Source organism: Triticum aestivum, chromosome 4D, assembly GCF_018294505.1.
Source record: "Triticum aestivum cultivar Chinese Spring chromosome 4D, IWGSC CS RefSeq v2.1, whole genome shotgun sequence".
Classification (NCBI taxonomy): Eukaryota; Viridiplantae; Streptophyta; class Magnoliopsida; order Poales; family Poaceae; genus Triticum; species Triticum aestivum.
In genome coordinates, this window is record NC_057805.1 from 307,638,057 (window position 1) to 307,645,861 (window position 7,805).

Sequence of the window (7,805 nt, forward strand, 5' to 3'; positions counted from 1 at the left end):
ATACTGCAGCTCATCTTAAAACCGAGGACCCCTGGACCGCTCCCGGCTGGTGAATTGCTGATGGTTCGAAGATTTATCAGCGACTTCTTCCTGGATCACTACATCAATCCCATTGGTGATAATGAAGATTTCAGCATGCGTTCTCCTGAAACATTGAGTAAGAGTTAGCCGCTAAACATATAACGCATGGATCCATTGTTTTCCATCTGATGAGGTCTTCATATTTCGTACACTATGATTAATTATGTAATGCATATATGTGTGGACAAATCATTGGAATTTAGCTACCATATGTTCAATTGCAATTGTTGTGAAATTTGATGAATGTTCTTCCTGTGGACACTATTTGTTCAATTGAATATTGTGGCAAATTTGCTTTTTGCGTTCCGATTCAAAATGGGATATTTTTGTTTATTTGTTCAATTGAATATTGTGGCGAATTTGCTTTTTGCGTGCCGATTCAAAATGGGATATTTTTGTTTTAACCTGGCAATTGCTCCGCACACGGTTCAACTAAATGAGTGTGTGCGATCCACATTGGAAAGCATACGTCAGTCATAGCGGAACCGTCAGTGATACACAGCAGATCGCAAACAATTTGCAGCGCTACTACGTGTGTGTAGGGTCTCCGGAACCGTTTGTGATATCGCGTTATCGCACACAAGAACTGGGAGTAAACCGTGCCCAATGAAAGATACAATCCCAGTCATAATTTTTTCAGGAAGTGTGTGGGATCCCAAACGAAAAGCACATGTCACTCTTGCGGCAACCGTTAGTGATACCCAACAAATCACAAATGGTCTGCAGCACTTGTATGTGTGCGAAGGGGCTCCTGAACCATTTGTGTTAGAACATTATCGTAGACGGTAGTTGTTGGCAAACGTGTGCAATGGAGTCTAGCATGGCAGACGGGTTACGCAGAAAACTCATGTGCGATGAGGCTCAAATCGCACATAGTTCATATGTTGGCCCGTGTGCCTTACATACTGTTTCCCAAACGGTTCGTTACGACAGACCGTATGGTTTCACTGTGTCATTAGAAACGCTTAATCACCGATAGCACACGTGCGAAAGAATTTAGTGTGTGCTGCATTGCACACAATTACATTTTGGAAGGCCTGTGGATCACTGCTCCATATCCCCGACGGTTTCTGGGTCGTGTGGGAAGGACACCCTATCGCACACACTCACTTGGCGACGGTTCCAAATGCCGTCGCGGAAAGGGGTTAAAAACTGTTTGTTTAGGACCGACGCGCACCAGTGAGGCATATTCTACGCCTGCTGAACTATCAACGACAATACTGGAAGAAGAGATGCACTATAAGATGGGTTAAACTGGGTGAGGAAGACCCTAAATTACTTAAAGCTTTGGCCTCTGAACAATATAGACGCAACACCATTCCAACACTCAAACTCTTGGATGATACTGTGGTGGAAGACCATGCAAGTAAGGAAGCAATCATATATCAAGCATTCAAAGAAAGACTAGGCAAATCTGGTGACTTTCAAATGAAATTTAATTTCAAAATATCATCAAAAAGGTGGAGGACCTGGACCAATTAACTGTCCCCTTCACCAAGGAGGAAATTGATGTTGTCATACATGAGATGCCAGTTGACAGGGCACCTTGTCCGGATGGATTCTCCGGTGTGTTTTTGAAAAAATGTTGGCCTATCATCAAAGAAGACTTCTATGATCTTTGTAACAAATTCTTTGATGGTGGCCTCAGCCTTGAAAGCATCAATGAGGGGTACATTACGCTGATACCCAAGGTTCACTCACCAGAGACAGTGTCAGATTTCCGGCCCGTCACACTACTCAACTGCTGCATCAAGATTATCACTGAAGTCCTAGCCAACCGACTTCAGAAACTCATACTTAAAATTGTGCACCGCAATCAATATGGTTTCATCAAAGGTAGATCAACCCAGGACTGCCTCGCTTGGGTGTTCGAATATATCCATCAATGCCAAGCCTCGGAAGAAAAAATTGTTCTCCTAAAGCTTGACTTCTCCAAGGCTTTTGACACGATTGAACATGATGTAATGATTAAAATCATGGAGCATATGGGCTTTAACGATAAATGGCTTGGTTGGATCAAATGTATCTTCTCTTCTGGCAAGTCTGCGGTGCTGCTAAATGGTGTCCCGGGCAGACAATTCATGTGCAAATGTGGTGTTCGACAAGGTGATCCATTATCTCCACTTATATTCGTGCTAGCAGCCGATTTGCTTCAAGCTGCCATCAATGATGCTTTCAGGCAAGGGAAAATTCCAGCTCCCGTTCCAAAGGCAGAACTAGAAAGATTACCCGGTGATCCAATACGCCGATGACACGATCATAATACTCCCGGACTGCCCCAACCAAGCACAAACTATTAAGGATATTCTTGCAGATTATGCTATTTCCATTGGGCTAAAAATAAACTTCCACAAGTCCACACTAATCCCCATCAACTGTGATGAAAGATGTTATAATGAGATATCTAATATCTTTGGCTGCAAAGTTGGAAGCATGCCCTTCACTTACTTGGGTTTACCCCTCGGGATCACCAAACCAACGGTGCAAGACTTGCTGCCTCTTGTTTGCACGGTGGATAGGAGGATGACTAGCACGCTCTTGCTGATGTCATATAGTGCCAAGATCTCTCTCCTCAACACAGTGATAACGCCTCTGATAATTATTGCCCTCTGCACACTCAAATTTCCACCGAAGATTTTGGATCTCTTGGACAAAATACGAAGGAAATGCCTTTGGAGAAAGAAGACTGAGCAAGGGGATAAATGTAATTCTATGGCAGCTTGGAGTATGGTATGTCAACCAAAACGAAGTGGCGGTCTTGGAATAATAAACCTTAGGATCCAGAGTGGCGCATTGCACCTTAAGTACCTACATAAGTTCTACAATCACCATGATCTGCCATGGGTCAAGTTAATCGGGTCTTCCTACTAAAACGACAAAATTCCACTCTTAGAAGTGATACGTCCATTTTGCATCATGTTTTCTTACTGTTATTTATAATGTTTTTATCCATAATACTTCTTTTTGGAGTAATTCTAATGCCTTTTCTCTCATAATTTGCAAGGTACACACCAAGAGTGAGAATTCCGGCAGCTGGAAATCTGGACCTGAAAAAGCTATGTCAAGCCACCTATTCTGCACAACTCCAAATGATATAAAACTTCACGGAGATTTTTTATGGATTATTTAAGAAATATTGGAGGCAATAACTACCAGAGGGGGGCCACCAGGTGGGCACAACCCACCTGGGCGCGCCAGCCCCCCTAGGCGCGCCTGGTGGGTTGTGGCCTCCTCGGCCCACCTCTGGTGCCCATCTTCTAGTATATAAGTCATTTTTACCTAGAAAAAATAAGGAGAAGACTTTCGGGGCGGTGCGCCGCCGTCTCGAGGCGGAACTTGGCCAGGAGCACTTTCGCCCTCCGGCGGAGCAATTCTGCCGGGGGAACTTCCCTCCCGGAGGGGGAAATCATTGTCATCATCATCACCAACAACTCTCCCATCTTGGGGAGAGCAATCTCCATGAACATCTTCAACAACACCATCTCCTCTTAAGGCCCGTAGTTACAATCATTTTTATGGTAGAACTTGTAGTGTAAGGCAAGAATAGTTGAGAGTCCGAGCCGGACACTCCTATGAGCCGGCCGGGACTCTGAGAGCTGCAGGCCGTCAGCCTCCCTATATAAAGGGACGACCCGGCAGTAGTTTAAGGGCGACAACAATCTCATCGAGAGCCGGAGATAACAGTTTAGCTCCCTGGTTATCGAAACCCTAATCAATACCACATCAAACTGGACGTAGGCTTTTACCTTCACCGTAAGGGGCCGAACCAGTATAACCCTCGTGTTCCTTGTCCCGCATTAACCCCTTCAAGCTTCCTAGCTGCGATGGCTCCACGACTAAGTCCTAGCTCAAGGACATCTGCCGTGACAATTCCACGACAGTTGGCGCCCACCGTGGGGCCAGCGCACGGTGGATTTGAGTTCTTGAAGGGCAGCTTCGAAGGGCTCAAGGGATACGCTGTGGGCCGGATGACCAATAGTCGTCGCGGCAAGCTCTACATCGACGATGCAAACTGGGGCCCCGACGCCGGCTCAATTGAGTACGGGTACCGGGTCCCCTTCGGCGGAATTCATGTTTTCATTGGCAAGATTGGTGAGCCGGGCCCCGAGCCGGATCTCTGCGCCGATCTCATCGAAACGGCTCAGCGTGCACGACCCGCCCGGGCCCGGCCTGCCTTAAGGCGCGCGTTTGTGGGATGTATCCATGGAGGGCCCTCTGATCTGTCTGGGTCCGGTGATGAGGCGGCCGCCGGCTCTGACGGCGAGTCAGCCACCGATGAGTCAAACTCGTTGTATCAACTTCAAGATGGCAGGCTCATGGGTTGTTCCGATGGTGACAGTATTCCGGACCCGTTTGAGCCGCCAAGTCAGGTTGGAATCTTTATGGCTGGCGCGCAGCCTGTTCAGCACCCCGCTGCTGGAGCGGGAAACCCGGTGCCTTCTCCGGCTCAGGTACTGATGGATCTCACGGACAAGATGACGGCCCTGATAACCGCCACGGTTGACCCGGCGGATCAAGCTCAGCATGATGCGGAGATGGCACAGTTAAAATTGGATCTAGTGAAAGCTAAGGAGGAGCTTGCAGCGGAAGGGATCAGGATGGCTGCGGAGAGGGCGGCTCTCGAGGCCCAAACTCAGTTGATCCAGGCGCGGTCCTTCCAACTCACGATGGATCAGAACGCGTCCAATGAGGTCATGAGGAGGAGGCATCAAAAGACCCAATCTCGACTCCCTCCGGTTTACGATCCACGCAATCTCTTCAACACGCCAGGTGCAGGGTCTAGTAACCCGCCAGGGGTCGTGGTGCCCGGGTCTGGAACCCCTATTCAGCCAATGGTGATGGGGCCTCCCCAGGTGCCCCCTGCCCCACCTCAGTACGTGCCAATACCCCCGGGTCATTATAATAACCCACTGGAGAACATGGTCGCAGCGGCAGCCCAGCTGGCGGCTCTCCCAGTCGACGGCAACTCTCCGATGACTATTGAAACCCGCCGGGTCAGGGAACTTCTTCAGACAGCACTGGCGCAGCAAGAGGCGTACTCCTACAGCCGGGACAGGATCCACTCGACCCCTCGGCCAGGCCAGAGCCCGAGTTACAGCCGGCACATGGTCTCAGCAACCGGCTCAAGTAACGTCCGACGCCATGACCCGCCCCCTGGCCACGGCCCGGTTCATAATGGAGCCTTTCACGCAGCAGACCAGGACAGAGCACGGCAAGAGGCGGAGCAAATGCCTCAATTGACGGCTTACCAGACCCCCCCGGCTTATCCGACGACTTCCGTCGACGTGGGTATCCCCACCAGGACTGGGGGTGTCCCTTGTTTAGTACCAGCTATCCGCAATGAGCGTCTACCCAAGGACTTCAAAGGCCCTAGGAAGGTGCCTAATAACACAGCAGACTTATAGCCTGCAGCCTGGATCGAGAGTTATGAGATGGCTATGGAGCTGCTGGAGGTCAGTGAGGCGGCCATGGCTAAGTATTTCACCATGATGTTAGATGGGACTGCCCGCACTTGGTTGAAAGGGCTACCACCGAATTCCATTGGGTCTTGGGCTGAGCTGAAAGCCCGGTTCATCCAAAACTTCAAAGATACCTGTCAATTGTGGATTTGACTAACTGTAAGCAGCAGGAGGGTGAGTCTACGAAACATTGGGTTCGCCGGGTTAAGGAGATCATACACTCGTCAGACAAGATGGATGCCGGCTCAGCGGTTTTAATGCTGGAGCAGAATTGTCGTTTTGTGCCCCTGAAGATGAAACTCGGGCGGCTTAAGCGCGACTGCAGTGATATGGGTACACTAATGGCGGCTCTTGTCAGGTACACCGATTCTGATGGTACCAAGGATCCCCCTTCAGATGATGAAAGGACAGGGAAGGGAAAGAAGAACGGCAATGGCAAGGGTCCTCAGTTTTACCCGGGGAACCAAGGAGGAGGCAAGCGCAAGGCCGATGGCAGCCTAGAGTTTGTAGCCAACGCCAGCTCACAAGGTAATAACCAGCGACGCAAAGGGAGGGCCCCTCCCCGAGGCGGCGGGTCAGGTCCGACGCTGGAGCAGCTGTTGAATGAACCTTGTCCAAGGCATGGCTCTAGAGAGAAGCTAGCGACTCATCTGTGGAAGGATTGTGCAATCATGAAGGCCTTTAAGAATTACAATGGCCCGGGCGACGGCTCAGGCGCCGGCGGCTTTCATGGCCCGGGCGGCGGCTCAAATTCCGGTCCTCAGAACGGTCAAGGGGGCTTTAATCAGCAGTGTGGCCAAGGTCATCAATAGCAGCAGGGGGGTTATCAGACCAATCCAAAGCAGCTTAGAGGTGGACAGTATCATGTGTTTACCACCAGTCTGTGTAAGCGAGATCAGAAGCTTCATAAGAGGGCAGTGAATGCTGTTGAGCCGGCGGTCCCACACTACTTGCGCTGGTCTGAGCAGCCTATAGTGTGGAGTAGGGAGGATCACCCTCCCCGGGTGGATAACCCGGGCCACTTGGCCTTAGTGGTGGCTCCTCAAGTGGGAGGATCTAAGTTCACAAAGGTGCTCATGGATGGAGGCAGCAGTATCAACATCCTCTATTATGAGACTTTTTGCCGTATGGGGTTGGTTGATAAGAATCTCAGCCAGTCAAACACTATCTTCCACGGTGTGGTACCTGGTAAGTCGGCTTATCCAGTCGGCAAGATTGAGTTGGAAGTGGCCTTTGGTGATGAGAACAACTACAGGGTGGAGAAATTGACCTTTGAGGTGGTCAAGATAAGAAGTCCATACCATGCTATATTTGGACGGCCGGCTTACGCCAAGTTCATGGCACGGCCGTGTTATGTGTACTTACAGCTCAAGATGCCGGGTCACAATGGGACCATTATGGTCCACGGCAGCCGGAAAGTGGCTCTGGAGTGTGAGGAAGGCGATGCGGCTTATGCAGAATCTGTTTGTACTACAGAGGAGTTGAAGTTTTACAAAGACAATGTTGACCCAACAGATATGACCTCTCTGAAAAAGCCGACTACGGAGCAGGAGCCGGCGATGAAATTTAAGTCAGCTGATGAGACTAAACTTGTTGATTTCGTTCCAGGAGACTCATCTCAGCAATTTAGCATCAGTGCCAATCTGGATCCAAAATAGGAAGGCGCGCTCATCGAGTTCATCCGTGAGAATAGGGACATCTTCGCATGGAAGCCTTCTGACATGCCAGGTGTACCTAGAGAGCTCGCTGAGCACACTCTCAATGTTGATCCAAAATTTAAGCCGGTCAGGCAGTTCCTTCAGCGGTTTAATGAAGAGAGGCGGAAGGCCATTGGTGAAGAGGTGGCCCGGCTCTTGGCGGCCGGGTTTATTGTTGAAGTCTTTCACCCAGAGTGGTTGGCTAACCCGGTGCTCGTACTCAAGAAGAACGGCACCTGGCGGATGTGTGTGGACTACACGGACTTAAACAAGGCGTGTCCGGCTGATCCTTTTGCCCTCCCCCGTATTGATCAAATCATTGATGCTACGGCAGGTTGTGCACGTTTAAGTTTCTTGGATGCTTATTCTGGATATCATCAGATTAAGATGGCAGTTAAGGACCAGGAGAAGACGGCGTTCATCACTCCCTTTGGAGCCTTCTGCTATGTGTCTATGCCCTTTGGACTCAAGTGTGCACAGGCGACTTACCAGCGTTGTGTACAGAACTGTCTTCATAAACAGATTGGGCGCAATGTTCATGCTTATGTGGACGATATTGTGGTTAAAA